Below are 19,583 nucleotides of genomic sequence, written 5' to 3'. Positions count from 1 at the left end.
TCAATTACGAGTTTAGTTACAAATTGATAGTGGGAAAAAACATGCTGTATAAAAACTGAAACCAAAAACGTATTTTTACATTATTTTATGTTTCTTGTTTTTTGTTTTTAAAACAGGCCGTCAACCTTTCACGTGAAAATTATTATGAGGACCTGACATCACTTTTTGTGACATCACTACATGTGACGTCATTGTGATTTGCACATAATAATGGGCTCCACACTATTTTCCTTACTTGTGCCCTGTTTATTGGCATGACACGGGTCTATAGGTATTAAAAATAAAGATATAAATTCACAGGTGTTCAGCTCGTTTCTCTGGTCATGTCACACATTGACATGTATTCGGCTGCTTCTTCTAATTAGGTGAGTACAAATAACGTGCTGTTGCCCCTCCTTCCATTTCTCTTTTTCTCCTCCTTTCTTTGTCTCTCTCGCTCTCTTTATCTCTCCCCCTCTCTATCTCCCACACACTCCTGTTAGCGTTAGCTTCATGAATGTCACTGCCACTTCTGGCATTCATACGACAAATCCTTTAGAACATTTGAGGACAAGGGACAATCACGTGTGGAAGGCGAGTTGCCCGGAGTGCAACGGACTGTCCTGGCACATATATGCTTTTGTTGTGGGATTTCTCTATTTTGCCACATTCTTCTAACAGAGTCTGCTGCTTACAATGGCTTAATTCTGGTAAAAAGTAGAGTTTGGTAAGTAACAAAATCAATAGGGAGAGCCAAGTCAGAGAGGAGCCACGGGTCATACTTAGTTATAAGGCCCGAGGCACGAGCTGATCCATCAACTGATAACAGTGTGTAAAAGATGCAGCAAACGTTACTTAAAAACAAGTTATATGCTCTTTTATATCTAAAAATAGGTTATTTCTTGAACACTTGTACTTCGCTTTAGTTCATTACATATACTGCAGTGGCATTTGTTAATAGTAATACTTGCATTTTACCAATGAAGCTTCCATCTCCAGAGCCCTAACAACATGTCCACTCTGGGTGTGTTGGGTTTATAGGTTTTATCACTAATCCGACAAGTTAGCTGAAAATACCGCTGTTAGTCCCAGTATTGTTCAGTGTTGCTTTTAGTGGTAGTGTGGTCTGGTGCGATTGAATGTTTTTCTTTGTATCTCTTCTTCACCAAATAAAAATCAACAATGTGCTTTTCTTTTAATCCACATTGTGCTTGTCTCCCACTATGTATCCTGGTACATCATGTCACTTTGCTATGTGTACGGAAGTGAACAATCACTGGAAACAAACACTTTTATAATTCTGCAAATACTGTTAACTGTGTTTCTTCTTTACTGCTAGTCCAGTCTTCTATAATCTGGTATTAAAAAATGTCCCACATAATTAGAATTTTATATTTTTCCGTAATTCATTCCTCTCACAATAACTGCACTGTTCTGCTCTTGTCTATGTCCTCAGATGGGTCAATATTATTTTTGATGTTCTTAAGTTCATTCCAGAGTCCCTGCATCTCTAGGATTATTTCCATGTGAGTTAAATGAAGAAGTGTATTCACTGAGGGCTGTGTGGGATTGAAAATTGACAAACGCCCTTCACACTTTCATTGCCCTTCTATGTTTTCCCCCTGTGTGTGTTCGCTGATGACTTTGAAGGTGTGATAACTGACTAAAGCACTTTGCACATTCACTGCACTTGAATGTTTTTTCTCCTGTGTGAGTTCGCTGATGATACCTTAATGCTGAAGAGCTGCGAAAACTACTGTCACAATCACTACAATGATAGGGTTTTTCCCCTGTGTGTGTTCACTGATGACTTTGTAGGTCTGATAATTGACTAAAGCTCTTCACACATTCACTGCACTTGAATGGCTTTTCTCCTGTATGTGTTCGCTGATGTCTTTGAAGGCTTGATAACTCACTAAAGCACTTTGCACATTCAGTGAACTTGAATGTTTTTTCTCCTGTGTGTGTTCGCTGATGACTTTGTAGCTTTGATAATCGACTAAAGCTCTTCCGACATTCATTGCACTAGAATGGTTTTTCTCCTGTGTGAGTTCGCTGATGATACCTTAATGCTGAAGGGAAGCGGAAACTACTATCACATTCACTACAATGATACGGTTTTTCCCCCGTGTGTGTTCGCTGATGACTTTGTAGCTTTGATAATTGACTAAAGCTCTTCCCACATTCATTGCACTTGAATGGTTTTTCTCCTGTGAGTTCGCTGATGTTTCCTTAATGCTGAAGAGTCGCGAAAACTACTGTCACATTCACTACAATAATAGGGTTTTTCCCCCGTGTGTGTTCGTTGATGATTTTGTAGGTATGATAATCGACTAAAGCTCTTCACACATTCACTGCATTTAAATGGCTTTTCCCCTGTGTGTGTTCGCTGATGACTTTGTAGGTCTGGTAAATGACTAAAGCTCTTCACACATTCACTGCACTTGAATGGCTTTTCTCCTGTGTGTGTTCGCTGATGTCTTTGAAGGTATGATACCCGACTAAAGCACTTTGTACATTCACAGCACTTGAATGGATTTTCTCCTGAGTGAGTTTGCTGATGATACCTTAATGTAGATGAGACGCGAAAATTACTGTCACATTCACTACAATGATAGGGTTTTCCCCCGTGTGTGTTCGCTGATGATTTTGTAGGTATGATAATCGACTAAAGCTCTTCACACATTCACTGCATTTAAATGGCTTTTCCCCTGTGTGTGTTCGTTGATGTCTTTGAAGGCTTGATAAATGACTAAAGCACTTTGCACATTCACTGCACTTGAATTGTTTTTCCCCTGTGTGTGTTGATTGATGACTTTGAAGGTATGATAACTGACTAAAACACTTTGCGCATTCACTACACTTGAATGGCTTTTCTCCTGTGTGTGTTCGCTGATGTCTTCGAAGGTGTGATAACTGACTAAAGCACTTTGCACATTCAGTGCACTTGAATGGTTTTCCCCCCGTATGTGTTTGATGATGATTTTGTAGCTCTGATAACTGACTAAAGCACTTTGCACATTCACTACACTTGAATGGCTTTTCTCCTGTGTGTGTTCGCTGATGTCTTCGAAGGCTTGATAACTCACTAAAGCACTTTGCACATTCACTGCACTTGAATGGCTTTTCCCCTGTGTGTGTTCGCTGATGTCTTTGTAGCTCTGATAATCGACCAAAGCTCTTTACACATTCACTGCAATTGAATGGTTTTTCTCCTGTGTACGTGTGCTGATGAAGCCTGAGTAGTGATGACAAACTAAAGCTCGTGCTGCATGTGTATGATTCTTCTTTCTTGGTTAAGGTCTGTGGGTCGGCGATATATTTATCTACATCCATGACTGTATTTCATGATGGGCCAACATGCCTGATAAAGCACTTGTGTTTTTCTCACACACTCTATATGTGTGTAGTATTTTTCATGTTTGATTTCAGTTTTAACAAAAAAATTTAATAGCCACCAAATATTTGCCACACTCCTAATACACAGAATGTGTCTTTGTAGGTGATTGTGCCTTTAGATTGGATTATGGCTATGCACACTTGTAGGTAAAGATGTATCTTCCTTTTGGCCGGTGCAAATTAGGACAGTCTGTTGTATTGTAGATAGACAAACTCCTCTTTCCTTTACCTGTCAGTTGTCTGGCTCGGCTCTGTTGTGCTTTTCTCTGGTTACTGTGGTTTGGCCAGAAAGAGTTTACAATTCTCCTAGAGCACGGAATGCTGGCTTGTCATCATTTTATAAAACAGAGCACTGCGGTAATCACATCATACCGATCTGATGATCAAAGCTGCAGTTGGACACTTGTTTATACAGGAGGCGGTTTGTTATTGTTGTTGCCTTAATTTTCGTAAGGTAATTTCTTCGTCTTGTGGCGTGGAGGTGCACAGCTCAGACTCTTACATCCACCGAACTGCCCTTGACTGCTTCATCCAGTATCTGTCAGTTTGTGTGCAGGTTCCTCTGTCGCCGACTGCGCTGGTGTTTTCCTGAATATAGTAGCTCATGATTTCTGCTATTATTGAAGATTTACAGCATTCGCTTCATTATTGATGGTCATTTAACACATTCAAGGCTTGTTTCCTGTTGGATGTAAAGATATTTAAAATTACTAAATTGAAACATAATTGAATGAGAATCCATAATGTTTAACCGGTTGTAAAAGACATTTCGGGGGAGATTTCCTAAATCTGTACGCAATGCAGCGCAGCCCTCCTCTCGCGAGGCTGCGCTGCACAACAGGGAGGGAGCAGGAGAGCACCATATTTTCAAAGATATGGCTCTCTCCTTCCCTTTCCCTTGCGCTAGCACTGATTACAGCGGCCCTACATCAAGCACACACCTTAGCACCAGAGCACTAGGGTGTGTGTGTCTGTGAGTCCAGCATAGGATTTGTACAGGAAGGACACCCTTCCTGTGCAAAATACTTTGCCTAGACATGAGGGAAACCTTTTCCCACTTTGTATGCGTGTTGCACAGTGCAGTTGCAAGGCAACGCCCATGCACCCCCCTTGGCAGGCAGATATGGTGCAAAGTAATGTAAAGCAGTGCTATGCGATGCTTCACATTAGTTTTACGTTCTTTGCTGGAAAGAAAATTAGGAAAAAACATTTTGCACTGTCTTGTGCCACTTTGGTGACGCAAACACGGTGCAAAATCTTAGTAAATTTCCCCCTTCTTCTTTACCGCCTTTGAAACTTAGCAAGGAATATTTCATCACACACAGATATCTAACTAAAAGTTCTGTTGATCAGGTGATATCTTATTAATGTCTGAAAAGGAGGTGATTTACCAGTGATTTACCAGTAACTTAGCAAAGTAAGGGCATTCTCAGAGCACCCAAGTGCTTGAGGTTTTGCTTAAGATAGACGCATATGGTCAAGATTTTGTTGAAACAACAATAGATTTTAGAAAAAGAGATGGATCAGGCTGGGCTGCAACATTTTCAGTAACTCTTTACGAAGTATACAACAATGGTAACTCCATTCACACGCTTCTTCTCGTTCCTCTCCTATTCACTTAAGATCATCTCAAATACCAACTCCTGTCTTTACTCGCTGTTCATAAGTCTCCTTTGACACTTTCAACAGCTCCCTTGGTTCAAGCATTTCTGGTTTCTTCAAACCTGGAAGATTGGAACATTATAGTGAGTTGAGGGGGGTTTCCTATCGCCATAACATCTGTCCATCTCCCTGAAACTAGTGCAGCTTAGAGCACCCGGTTCTGGCCCTGAAAGACAACTTTAATAAGCAAGTCTTTAGCTTTTCCTAAAGTAGATAAAGTTCTGTAAGATGCAGCTCTTTCCAGGGCTTTTGTGTCACACAGAGCGAGGGGTTCACTGTAAGGCCCGTCCTTTACATTATATGCGCAGATAAGGCAAGCAAACGTTGATTCATAACATGTAATATTCAACGATATCAGTCATTTAGTATTTATAGGGAATCCATCACAACAAATAATTTACCTGACATCTCCCTGCAGCAGATGTGTGCATATTACTCTTTAGTCCCCCTTTTCCACCATTACATGGCATCTGTCATGATGTTGTCTGTTTGGGGCCCAGGATGCCACTTTGTGACTGGATGGGCATTTCGAAGAGCGGGAGGAGGTGTCAGTTATCCACGGGTGATGCGGCATTTCTACCTTTCCATATTTCTCATATTCAAGTTTACCTAATTTCCTGTCCTTTGGCCCCCCTACTGCCCTCTGGCTGCGCACTCACTCTGTGGGGTTCATCAGAAGTCAGATAACGGCCTGATACTCACAAGGCCATGGATCTCACTTCTTCTACAACACTTATTGCAGACATAGGGCCTAGTTGGGAGTTTGTCCAACAGATTATAGCCTAAAAACTAGGGGTGGGTGAAGAATTCCGGTCTGCTGGCAGAGATCGCAAAGTTTTGCCCAAGCTGCACTCTGTGTGGATTTGTTCCAAAAAACTCCATGCAGAACGGAATTCTTTTCTCTATCGGTTCGCCAACGGTAAGGTGGTGAGCGCTTGTGAGAAAATATAAAGCGCTAGACCTCCTCCTGGCGAGATTTCTCATTGCTTGAGGTCATGGCAGGTCGCGACCACTCGAGTGTTAAAATCTGCCATTCTCGTTGATAAAGCTGCCATTTGATTAGAATATCAATTAGAGTGTCAGAAAGCAGCAGCACCCTCTGGCACGATGTGTGGTGCTGTTCGTGCTGATTTTACAGTGGGGGTTAAACTCCTGGCACTGAAAATCAGTGAGAGCAGTGCAACTTAACAAACTCTGCCACTAGCGGAAGTCTGCGGAGTGCGGCGGAGTTTCCCTGGCACTTCGTGGAGTTCCGCAGAGTAAAACTCTGCAAACTACATCAAGGCATTATCAAAACCTGACAGATATCCTGCCTGCCATATTATAATTACGACAGGATGTAATGCATTCTTAATGGGGTGGGCAGGATACCTGTCACATTTGTGTTGGAATAAACCATCCGCTGAAATCTAAATCAGGCCTTTGATGTACATTGCGTCCAGTGTGGCTAGCTGGGCTTGACGGATCTTGTGGTTTGTGGGTGTCACTGCGTTGAGGTCACCACCAGGCAGACCTTCTGTCAGCTGTGCCCTGTGCAGATCTTCCTTCCAGGCAGGACGTCTGTCAGCGGTGCCTTGTGCAGATCTTCCTTTCTCGGCTGGACTTCTGTCAGCTTCTTCTCGTGCAGATCTTCCTTCCAGGCAGGACTTCTGTCAGCTGTGCTTTGTGCGTATCTTCCTTCCAGTGTGGGCTTCTGTCAGCTGTGCCCTGTGCAGATCTTCCTTCCAGGCAGGGGCTTATTTCCTCAATGATCAGTTCAAGGGTCGGGAGAGGTAGAACTGGTCTAGGTCCTCTTCTTTATTGCAGTTCTACTGGTCATGCCACAGACCTCGTGCTCTGAGAGGACGGAGAGGCTGGATTTTCTGAGCTCCGTGGAACATTAAGATAGTTCTAACGCAGCAAGCACATACTATAAGACTCTAAGAGTCAACGCTACAAGTGCTGCTCCAAGGTTTAATTCAATCCCTGGCAAATGCCAACTAGAAAATAAACATCCTGCCTGCACCAGCAGAGTGCAGAAAGCTTTTCAAGCAACTCGAGGTAAATGGACTTTCTCTATCTGCCGTAACTGAAGATGTTAATCCTTGGTAACATCTATCCGCTATGGACAAGGTCCTAAAATGTTGCTATCAGAATGTAACTCATCCTGCGCAGACACAAACCCTCTAGTCCGCATTGCATGAAGCTGGGTGGTTCTCACCCAAAAGAGGGCCCTCCACAAATTGCTGACATTTTCTTACACCCCCTGGACAGCCATGTTAAAACACAGACCAACTACACCTACTCAGGGAACACCCGTCCATCTGCCAGGATCAAGACTCAGATCTTTCAACCTTCTCTGTTACCGTCTTTGGAACGGCCCGTCTCTGAGATTCATGGAACCACACTCAGTGAGCTCAGAGTTGCCTTGTAAAACCACCTCATGAGAGTGGAAGAAAAGAACATTAAGTGACACGCACCGCACCGAAGTGTAAATAAATCTACTATTCTCATTCCATGAACCATTGTCCTACTGCTGATGTTTAGACATGGATGTTGTGCCGTCTATCACAGCAGCTTCTTCGTTTAAAATCTTACTCAACACTATTGCATCATACCTATTTAGCTATGTACTGTTTCTAACCTTATGACATCTCTGGCAGACATGCTGTGCTGTCTGTTGCTACATAAATAGGAAGTAGATTGCTACTGCACGGAGAGTGCAGTGACCTTGCAGTCAGATGCACTTGATTGGGATAAAAGGTGCCATGTTTGTTAGAAAAGCTGCAACTATTAGAATAATAAGATACCAAAAACAGCGCACATAATGCAATAACAGACCAGGTACTAGAAAAACGTGATGCAAACAATGCAATAACACAGGGCAGGCACCAGGAAAACGTGACGCAAACAATGCAATAACACAGGCCAGGCATTAGGAGAATCCGGCGCAAGCAATGCAATAACACAGGCTAGGCACGAGGAGAATCTGATGCAAACAATGCAATAACACAGGCCAGGCACTTGGATTGAAGCAAATAATGCAATAACACAGTCCAGGAACGAGGAGAATCTGATGCAAACACTTCAATAACACAGGCCAGGCATGAGGAGAATCTGATGTAAACAACGCAATAACACAGACCAGGCACGAGGAGAATCTGATGCAAACAATGCAATAACACAGACCAGGCACGAGGAGAATCTGATGCAAACAATGCAATAACACAGTCCAGGCACGAGGAGAATCTGGTGCAAACAACGCAATAACACATGCCACGCACAAGGAGAATTTGAGGCAAACAATGCAATAACACAGGCCAGGCACAAGCAGAATCTGATGCAAACAATGCAATAACACAGGCCAGGCATTAGGAGAATCGGATGCAAACAATGCAATAACACAGGCCAGGCACTTGGATTGAAGCAAATAATGCAATAACACAGTCCAGGAACGAGGAGAATCTGATGCAAACACTTCAATAACACAGGCCAGGCATGAGGAGAATCTGATGTAAACAATGCAATAACACAGACCAGGCACGAGGAGAATCTGATGCAAACAATGCAATAACACAGACCAGGCATGAGGAGAATCTGATGCAAACAATGCAATAACACAGTCCAGGCACGAGGAGAATCTGGTGCAAACAACGCAATAACACATGCCACGCACAAGGAGAATTTGAGGCAAACAATGCAATAACACAGGCCAGGAACTAGGAGAGTCTGACGAAACACTGCAATAACACAGGCCAGGCATGAGGAGAATCTGATGCAAACAATGCAATAACACAGGCCAGGCACTAGGAGAATCTGATGCAAACAATGCAATAACACAGGTCAAGCACTAGGAGAATCTGATGCAAACAATGCAATAAGACAGGCCGGCACGAGGAGAATCTGACGTAAACAATGCAATAACACAGGCCAGACACTTGGATTGAAACAAATAATGCAATAACACAGGCCAGGAACAAGGAGAATCTGATGCAAACAATGCAATAACACAGGCCAGGCACCAATGGGATTGCACCCAGTGGAGTTACTAACAGAAAGTGTTCCGTGTCCACCAGCAGAAAAACTTCTATTCTGTCTATAAGTTCTCATGACAGGTGAGCAGGTAATAGCTGGCGGTATCCAGGGTACTGTGTGGACAAGAGGGTGGGAGGGCAAAGACTAGTTTCATATGGACTGAAGCATGGGCAAAATGAGCAATATTTCAAGGAAGTATTTACCATATAGTAAATCATGCAGAGTCAGTTTTTTTGGGGGGGGGAGGGCAGGTATGGGATATTACGTACCAAGGGGTGTCAGAGAGATTATAATCTTCCCTACAAGGGTCATCTGCTTTACAAAGAATTTCAATACGAGGAGTGACTCTAAAAAGCAGCAGCGGACATGCAATGAGAGGAGAGACTGCAGATTGTCACTAATGTTATGGAACAGCACACAACTTTAGAGGGTACGTAGATACAGGGGAGACACCTGAAATGGGCTCTGCACCTCACATGAATCCAGTACACGAAAACGCCTTTACACACAGACCAATCATCTTTGGTAGGTCCGAGGGGAGGAGGAGGGGCTTGGAACACAGACATAGAAGGAAGAGCTAGTAGGTGTTCAGGGTCATGTTACTGGAAACTGATTACTCTAGCTAGTAGTGTCATGGACTGGTTGTGGAGACAGTAGTCCCCTACAACAAGCAGCTTTTGCTCCACGATGAAAGGAAAAGGTCTCAACCTTCATACATGAAAATATTGGTTAGGAGGCAAGATGGCGGTCTGTCTGTAGACTGCGCTGCAGGCGCTGCACTCAAGCTCCTCGCTATGACCAGAGGGACGCCACCTTCTATCCCTACATGCTACCCCAAATGATTATTCCAGTAATAATCATGGACTATGAGTAATATAGTCTTTAAAAAATGCTACGTAACCCACACGAGCCGATCTGCCAGGACTCTAAGCTTGTTTCCTCCCTGTACTCGTTGATCGGCTGGGCTATAGTTAAGGCACTCTCCAACTCACCGGATTGCCTCCTGCACAGAGTTCCGATGGATAAGCTGACTCAGAGCGGCTCTTCCGACGTCGACACAGCTGACAGAGCCGGTAGCCCCAACAGTCCTTGCAAGTCCTCCGAAACCGGATTCGCCTCTACCTCTACCTCTGCTTTTACTTCAGTCCCTGCCCCCATGCCTCCCAAAGCGACAGCAGTGGCCTCATCAACAGCAGCGCGAGCGAGGGCGGCCAGGGCGGCCAGAGCACTCCGCGAGGATGCGGAACGCCAGACCATGAACGGAGCACAGAGTGGGGGCGGGCCTGGCAACACGCTGACTCCCGCAGCGCGAGGGAAGAATCAGCCTACTCCCTCCGCTGACTGCTCTCCGAGACAGGAGGCACTGGCTTCACGAAGGAAGCTCCAGAAGAAAGATGCTTCAAGTGCTTTGGCAGCCCCAGGCTGCACAGTAATCGATCTATTCCGGAAAAGTAAAGGAGCGCTTCCAGTACAAGGCTAGAAGCAGTCCTCAGTTTCCTCATGTACTCTGCCCGAAACTACTTAGGATGCCGCAAATTCAGCTGGCGTGAATAGCATCTTGGATCAGCAGGGGGTAGTGCTCAAGCTCCTGAAGGGGAATTTCAAAACGATGTCGATACCAATATCACGTAGCTAGCGACGCCCACTGCTATTGAGCCCACTGCTATTGTAAGTACTATTGAGCTTGTGGAACAGGACATTTGTTTACAACCTAACTCCTCTCCCAGTACAGCTGTTGACATTGGGGGCGTAGAGCTAGATCAGATTGCTGAGCTTAATGTTTCAAACCTGGCTAATTTATCTTTGAATGAAGGGTCAGCTAGTGTTGCTAGTGCTACTGTGGATACCCCGGTGTTTGCATTACCAGCCTTTGTACCAACCACCGCTTCAGCCCCCAAGGTCCCCCTGGTTTCTGTTTCTCAAGTCACTGTAATAACCTCCATTGTTTCTAAGAATACGCCTCATGAAAAGAGACCTATTGGTATGGATAATAAAGGCAATCACGAGTTGGATAAGGAAGCAAGTGATGTTTACTCTTTTTCTGATGAAACGGGGGCTGAAACAGGGGCTGAGGGGGAATGGTCAGGCGAGACCGGATCTGAAGATGACTCCCTGTCCTTTAACTCTGATGAGAGCAATGACAAGGATAATGATAATAACGATCTGAAAGTTAATACTATTAAATCAAAACCTGTCCATACACCCAGACACAAACAGCACAATGCAGGGGATTTAGTGTGGGACTATTCCCTGTCCGACTAACTTAGCCATTCTACACACAGTATAAACAACGCTCAGTCCGGGTTGCGATCCTCAGATGATGAGCTCCCCCCTACAGCTGTGGATACTATTTTGCAAGCTATTGCTGCTCATAGGGAGGAGACCGCTCTCGATAGTCGAAGAGCCCAAGCTGCCCTTCGCAAAGTACAAGGGGTAGTTCGTAAACTCACCAGGACCTGCAGCTCATTTGGTAAAAGAATGACTGAAATAGAAGCGAGGGTGCTCTCCAATGAAAATGATGCTGCTTTGAACTCTGAAAAGATTGAGCTGCACGAGGCTGAACTTGCTGATGTCAGGTGGAAGCTCGAAGATTTCGAGAATCGCCAGCGCAGGAGCAACCTGCGCATATTACGTATTCCCGAGAAGGCAGAAGGTGAAGATGTTCGGTCTTTTGTGGTGAACCTATTTCGAGACTCATTGCCTGAGCTTACAAATTGGAACTGGGACTCTGAGATACAGCGAACCCACTGAATGCCTTTTAATTCACGATCTAAGCCTGGTGTCTACCCTCGCGCAATCTTGGTCTACTTTGGGAATTTCCTATTATGACAGACAATTTCTGAGAAAGCTAGACCTGACTGGAAGCATACTTTTAAAGATATTTCTTATTTTACTCGACCAGATTTTTGTCATGCTACGGTCGAATGGCGCTGGCGACTTCGCTTGCTAATTAAACCATTTCAGGACAAAAAAGCCCAGGCCTATCTGAATAATCCGGCTCGGCTGAAAGTTGTTTTTGGCGGTCAAACAAAATTATTTTTGTCAGAGATCAAAGCTAAAGCTTTTTTGGATGAGATAAAATGAGAAGGAACTGGAATAATCTAGCATTAGCTTTTCCATCTCATTTCCTTTTTGTCTTTTTCGGACTCACGTATATTTTCTTCTAGCTAAATGATTTATATAGAACCCGCTTTGAGACAGGTGTCATTGCGTTTTCTAACCCAGGTACAGCTTTAAGTATCATTGTAACTAAGCCAGATTAAATGTCTAGTAAACTGCAACACAAATATGAACAACAGAATAATAGATCGATGTGGTTAAAATTTATTATAGTGTTATGGGAAGGTTGACTATCCAAACTTGGAGTGTGGCCGGTCTACTGCCAGAGACAAGCGCCAACGTTTGGGCAAAATAATCAGTCTGAACCCAGTTGATGTTATATGTCTCCAGGAGACGCACCTGTCTTGGGATCAGAGGTCATTATTTAGATTCAGGGGATACAACGTATTAGCAGCTTCGTCAAAAACGTCTAACAATCGTGGGGTAGCTATTCTAGCCAAATCCTCCATTGGCGAAGCAACACGTAAACTAGCCGATCCGCATGGTAGGTGGGTTATTGTGAAACTCACCTTTGGTATCACCATTTGTTCTATTTATGGGCCCAACCTGGACGATCCTGCTATTTTTTAAAAATTAGAACTTGAACTTGCAGCCTGGCAGGGCCCGCTTATCATATGCGGCGACTTAAATATTTCATTTAATCTACCATCTAGCAGACATTCTCATCAAAAGAAATATGAGGATCGTAAGCCACGTGTTTTTAAGGCCATTAACAGGCTAGTAGACAGTTTTGGCCTAGTTGATATATGGGACCTTAAGAACTATCCGGATCCTGGGTATACTTATTTCTCCTGTCCGCACAGAAAGCCTGTCCGAATAGATTATATACTTGTCTCAACAGACTTAGCCCCGCAAGCCACAATCATTAAACTTCCAAAAATTGTTTCCAACCACAATGCCCTTACCCTTACAATTAATATTACAACCTTAATCAGACAACATCGGGCTTGGACGTTTGACCGTAAACTTCTTGCTAATAACGAATATATTGCCTTTATTGCCAGCTGGGCCCAAGAATATTTTGATATTAACCGCTATAGTGTCCCGAGGAAAGTAGTTTGGGATTGCTTCAAATCCGTGCTTAGAGGAGAAACAATGAGTTTTCAAATTAGGGCTAGAATGCTAATAAATAATGAATATAGCCAGAAAGTCCATGACCTTGCAAAGGCTGAAGAAGAACACATTACACAAATATCACAGGGTAAAGATAGAAAACTGGCCATGTATCAGATATTAGTGTTAAAATCTGAGCTTAATTCAGGCCTTAGCCAGAAAGCTGCCGAAACATATAGAGTTCATCGGAAGGATCTGTATGAAAATGGCGAAAGAGCTGGCAAACACCTTGCTTTGCGTACTCGTCAAAAAAATACATTTAACATTATTGGCTCTATACAGGAAGGAGGTCAGACTTACACACATACTTCTGACATAATTAAAGCTTTCCAGCAATATTATCAAAACCTGTATCAAGATGATTTAATTGTTAATTGGGACGATTCAGACACGTACCTTAGCAATCTTCTCAATAACCCAGAGGCACGTAGGTTTCTGGACGACGTCTCCCGTGAGGTTCTTGAGAAGGAAATCACCTTGGCGGAAGTGCAGACAGCCCTATGTTCGTTGGCTCTTGGAAAAGCCGCAGGTCCTGACAAAATTCCTCTTGATTTGTTTAAAATCCTGGGTCACCAATTGGGCCCCGTTATCCACGATTTATTTTTAGGGATTCAATGGAATGGTGTCCCCCCTGATTCATGGAATGAGACTAATATAATTGTCTTTCCGAAAAAAGGGAAATCCGCAGACCAACTCACATCGTATCGCCCAATCTCCTTGATTAATTCGGATTTCAAATTATATGCGAAAGTGATGGCCATTCGGCTCAGTAGGGTCATGGAACATCTGGTCTCCCCGTGGCAGCTTGGATTTGTTCCTGGCAAAGGTACCACCGATCACACCCGTAGGGCTATTACCCTATTTGATATCATGTCGGCCACGGGGGGCCAGATGTTGATGATTCTTCTTGATGCTGAAAAGGCCTTCGATCGTGTTTCATGGAACTTCTTATGGGCTGTTCTGGCACGAAATGATTTTGGCTCCAAATTTATTAAATCCATTAAAGCAATGTATTTATGCCCTAAAGCAAAACTGCAGATTATGGGCTCATAATCTGGCATTATTAACAACTCCAGAGGCACCAGGCAAGGGTGTCCCTGCTCGCCATTATTATTTGCACTATACATAAACCCCTTAATTTTGAAGCTGCTGGAGAGCCAGGCAATTAAACCTGTTGTTTATGGACAGTTTGAAACCATTGTATTGGCGTATGCCGATGACATTGCGATAATTACACCCGACCCTATAGAATCCATGAGTGAAGTTGAGAATCTAGCTGACCAGTATGGTCGGTACTCGGGTTATTCCTTAAATAAAGGAAAGACAATTATATTATGCACGGATAATACTGTATGTGTAGATCCAAGGAGAGCTAATAAGGCTACGTACCTGGGTGTTACTATTAGCCCCGATATAAAACTTATCCCCAAACTCAATTTTGAGCCACTACTCATTCATATTAAGAAAGATCTTGAGCGGGTAAATAGTCTACATCTCTCAATCATAGGCAGGGGTAACTTTTTAAAAATGAATGTCCTCCCCAGGCTGCTTTATATGTTTCAAGCTATTCCTCTCTCTATAGAGGAGAAGACTCTTAAAATAATAGACTCACTTATGTCTAAATTTGTATGGCCGCAGGGCAAGATCAGGAGGTCCATCAAACTTCCTTCACTTCCACAAAGCGTCTCCCAATTCCAATTATCCTACCTTACTTCTGGGCAACATTCCTCCAACAAATGGTACCGCTGTTATGTTCTATCCCCTCGGCAGGTGTTATGGATCTCACTACAATCCCTTCTATTTATGAGCTGGCACTTGGTGAGATAGCAAAAGGCCTCTGTTTGAGGCAAATAGAGGCCAGCTATTATAAAAAAAGTAAATTTAAAATTATATCTAACGCTTGGAGGGTATGGTCCAAAACCATTAAGCATATGCGCATTGGGAAAATAAATAGGTACACGCCCCTCTGGCATTCAAAACTTCTTGCTGGCCTTGGGTTCGATGTCATCTCTAAGAAATGGGAATCATTAGGGATTATTACAGTGAGCGATTTTTTGTTAAGAAATTACTAAACCACTTTCACAGATTTACAGACAAAATACCTGCTATCTAATGGGGATTATCTTAAATTTGTTCAGGTATATACAATACTTAAATTAAAAGCACCCGCTGTTTCTTTGCGAAGAATCGACATCATTGAGGCAATTACTAGAATAACTACTAGAATTGGCTCAATTTACAGTCTATTAATGACTAGAATCCAAGATGACATAGAAAAAAACGGAAGCTACTTAGGCCGATAAATTAGAGAACCCTAATGTAGATATTGATAGAAGCTTAGAGCTAACACAACGTCTCCTTATGTCAGCCAGTCTCAAAGCCCAGATGTACAAAACTATTTTTAATCTCTACTATACTCCCATTAAGCTATTTGCGTGGGGCAAGAGGGAGAATGATTTATGTCCCAGATGTCTTCTAGGCCCTGCTACATTAATCCATATGTTTTGTGAGTGCAGGGAGCTTACCAAATTAAAATAATGATGTCTGAATTCTGGGAAGAGGTGTTTGGGCATAAAATTCCCGAATTGTCTACACTCTATGTGCTTGGGCATGATAACTCTTTGAATCTCTCCATTAATGTGGAAAGAATGTTATTTATAGGAATGGCCGTATTAAGAATTATTCTATCAGCTCGATGGAAGGAACCTGATCCACCAAGCTTCCAAATGTGGCTTGCCCGCCTCCTTGCGGTTTTTAATCTCGAAAAAGCGATATACGCTACCAGAGGGCCTAAGGCAAGAAAAATAGGAGATGCTATTTGGTACCCGATAACTTCATGGAAGTCCGGGGTTCGACCGCTATCTCTGCACTAATAACTGTCAAGTATCTGTTGTGTGTTCTTTTCTTGTAGCTAATTTTATTATTATTATTTTTTCGGTAATATATATTATGTGTTGCAATTGTTATATATTTGTATCCTGTTTTTCTTCTTTTCGACTTTCCATACTCTCTATTCTTCAGATAACTTTTTCTTTTTCTGTTTTTTTTGTTTTTTCCTCTTTTTGTCCTTTCTTTTTTTTCTCTATGGAATTATGTAATTATGTATTTTGTATTTTGACTCCTGTATTTGCTGGTTCTGAAATAAAACATTTTTTTACAAAAAAAGAAAATTTTCAGACACTCTCCCCCAGTCACAGATCCTGGCTGAATCTGTCATCTTTGATCTTCTCTGGACTGAATACAAGCATCCTAAGACCAGTTTCAGGGTAACACCCCTCATCAGCCAGGCTAGCTTTAATCCAGTGGCAAGGGACTCACTTCAAAAAAATGTATTTAAAAAAAAAATGAAAATATTGGTGGACAGGCACTTATAAATATGCTCAATACATCTACCAAATGCTGTAAAAAAACCTTGACACAACCCTTAACGAGGTAGACAATTCACCGGTGTGTGCACGCACCACCACTAGACTTAACATCTAATACCAACTTTACCACTTTACCTAAAGATGCTGGAAATAGACACCAAATGTTATTTCTCGACAGGGCCACTATACAGGTCCTTATCCTGGGATTGTAGTCTCTCGGCCTCTCCCTCACAATCTCCACCACCCCACGTGTGGTTTACTGCACTAGGAAACTGTGCAACCAGGAGACTCCGTGTTTAACCCTGACCTACCAGTTTGTGAAATTGTGCGCTTCGGGAATCACTAATTAAATTTATGCTCCTCTCCCCTTTTTTGTCCAAGATCGGGGGTATTTAGAACCATCCTAAAGTTGTAAGTAAAACTGTGCTTTTAAAAATGGACCCAGACTGTGGTGATGCGTCTTTAACTAAAGATTAATTCCTGCGGCTCCTGGACTGTTGAATATGCATTGCCAGGAGTGTTGTCAATGCGTTGCCAGGAGTGTTCCCAACAGTTATGTTCCTGGTGCAGTTGGGTGAGTGGTGAATTAATCTTACCCTTAGCCTACCGATGACACGAGAGTTTGATTACCACATAGACATTGCCTCTGGAGGGGGAGGGGTACACAGCGCCCATTCTCATGGACTATTCACCAGAATGTAACGTGGCCAAGTAATAACCTTTGGAAAAAGTAGTTCTGTGTTCATAAGACTTAAACCGTTTAGGTGAATCCTACTCTTTCTGTGCCTCTGTCCCCTTATCTGAAAATGTATGTACCTCGAAGGAGGCTGGATGGAAGAAATAAACATGAAAGGCACGTTCCCAGCACAAACCACCAGCATGGATTTCATTCACTCGTTCAGAGCTGCTTAACTGCAGGTTTCCGCACTCCATATCAGCATATCTAAAGGCAAACACTGTCGAAGCAAAGGGAGGGGGAGAGCCCGTATGACCCTCTAGAGCCTAGGCCGCTCACTAGAAAATGATGACGAAGGACAGGACACTAACAGGATAAACCGACCCAACTCAAATATGAGGTCAACGTATTATTTATCACCTTAATGGTGCAAAAGACACTCTGGAATGAAATCAATTCTATTTGAATTATCAATGTTCGATTTATAATAGAGGCATTGCTGTGCTGCAATAAAAGAAATCACTGTCAACAATAGCTATTCTCACAACAAAGTGTACTTATTTCAAGTTTGGTTTGCATATTTTACAAGAAGGTGACAAAGCAACAACTGATAGACAACATTATAAAGCTTACCGACTTGCCTTATAAAGGTTACTGGTACTTTTAGAACAACACAAAGGTCAAGGAAAAGCAGAAGTATGAAAGTAGACAGTGTATCCGCAATGTCGAACAACAATAAACCCTTATTAATAGTGACCACATAACAATCGTCTCCAGGTAGGAGCGCCTAATTTCAAAATACCTGCTAATACGGTGAACACCTACAGTGCATCAAACTGTGACTATGACATTGGTCTATCAAAACATTTGAATTCTGCGTTTGTTCTTCTCTTTAGGTGTTGATCCTGGAAGATATAGGCCGATGGGTTTCGGGCTTGTGCTTTATGCCCGCTTCAGGACTTCGCGGAACGAATGTCAATCAAACATCGCACCATGTTGAGGAGGCCATGGGGTGAGAGATGGCCATGTAAAATGGAGCGGCACTATAAAAGAACTGTTCGAAGAAGCACTGGGGTCACTAGCTTCTCAAAAGGGCATGGCCTCTGTTTAGATAGCTGTCCAGAGTGCCAGAGACCTGGTTGGAGCCATCAATGTAAGCAATGACCCGGAGCCTCCATGGCTAAGTTGTAACTCCTGGGTCAGTTTGCTTGTGTGGTGGTGGCAAAGATTCGTAGTATGCTGATATGGTTGGGTTGGGTTGCGAACACGATCCACAAACTGGCATGTGGACACTCACTACGGGATCCTTGCTGCCCGGTGGCTCCTGTCACCCAGCACCAAACAAGCAGGACTTTTATAGCTGAGATCTGTGCGCCCTGCCAGGCTGTTCCAGTTGTGCTGGCATCACCGAGCTGCACTAGAGGAGTGTGGGCAATGGAGCAAAGAGTAATTCTTTTTAAGATTACTGTGAGGGTGTTACCAGTACTTCTGGAATGCAGTATTTTCATGGAAACCTTAAAAAAGGTTAACACTAGCTACAATATGATTGCGGTTATTAAAAATGTAACATCTGATAGCATGATGTACACTTACAGGGTCGTTTCCAGGTTTAGGGGGGCACGGATATGACTGCATCACTTATAGACGTCAGCGACACACTCGGCCTCGGCATAGACCTCCTGGATAGGCCGCACCTCCACTGCACCACTGGCCCAGGACAGACCTCAACTCCTCTGCACCCCCTGAACAGGTCTCACCTCCTCAGCACAGTACAGGCCTCACCTCTTCTGCACCCCCTGGACGGATGTCAGGGTGCAGGAAAAAGGAATCAAAGCTCTTCTTTGTCCCGCAGTATCTGCCATTGAACCGGCATTGCAAAGATCACCCGCTCGCAAAAGGTCGCGAGTGATTATAGCGTGGAACCGGGCATTCTCCCCTGTACTACCAACAGGGAGGACCGTGGTGGATGTTGCTGGTCTGGTCCTGAGCTCCTGGACACGGTGCGAAGTCTAGACCAGCTGTGAAGTGCACCGGTTGATTATAGAACTGAGGCACTTCACCAACGGATTTTCAGAGATTAGTCACATTCTTTCTGTAGTCTAGTTACATAGAAATAGTGCAGTTTTATGCCAGGCTTAGGCGCAGGTTAGAGCGCTTCGGTGCATCGGTTAGTTAGTTAGGTAATTTAGAACTAGAGAGAAATACCAATTTAAAGTAAATAGGAAAAAAGAAATATAAACAGAAGAATTTAT

At 43.2% G+C, this 19,583-nt stretch overlaps 1 pseudogene across 1 annotated transcript in view; it reads right to left on the bottom strand.

Moving 5' to 3' along the window:
- Positions 1-203: 203 nt before the first annotated feature.
- The window catches only part of LOC144805909 (uncharacterized), a 45,147-nt pseudogene continuing 25,767 nt past the window's right edge, over positions 204-19,583 (bottom strand). The window contains exon 3 of the transcript XR_013605626.1: positions 204-4,060. The product of XR_013605626.1 is annotated as an uncharacterized LOC144805909 (transcript). The remainder of the gene's footprint in view (positions 4,061-19,583) is intronic.

This window comes from Lissotriton helveticus (genome assembly GCF_964261635.1).
Source record: "Lissotriton helveticus chromosome 1_1 unlocalized genomic scaffold, aLisHel1.1 SUPER_1_unloc_32, whole genome shotgun sequence".
Lineage (NCBI taxonomy): Eukaryota > Metazoa > Chordata > Amphibia > Caudata > Salamandridae > Lissotriton > Lissotriton helveticus.
The sequence above is the reverse complement of the archived record's forward strand: the minus strand, read 5'-3'. Positions and strand labels throughout refer to the sequence as shown.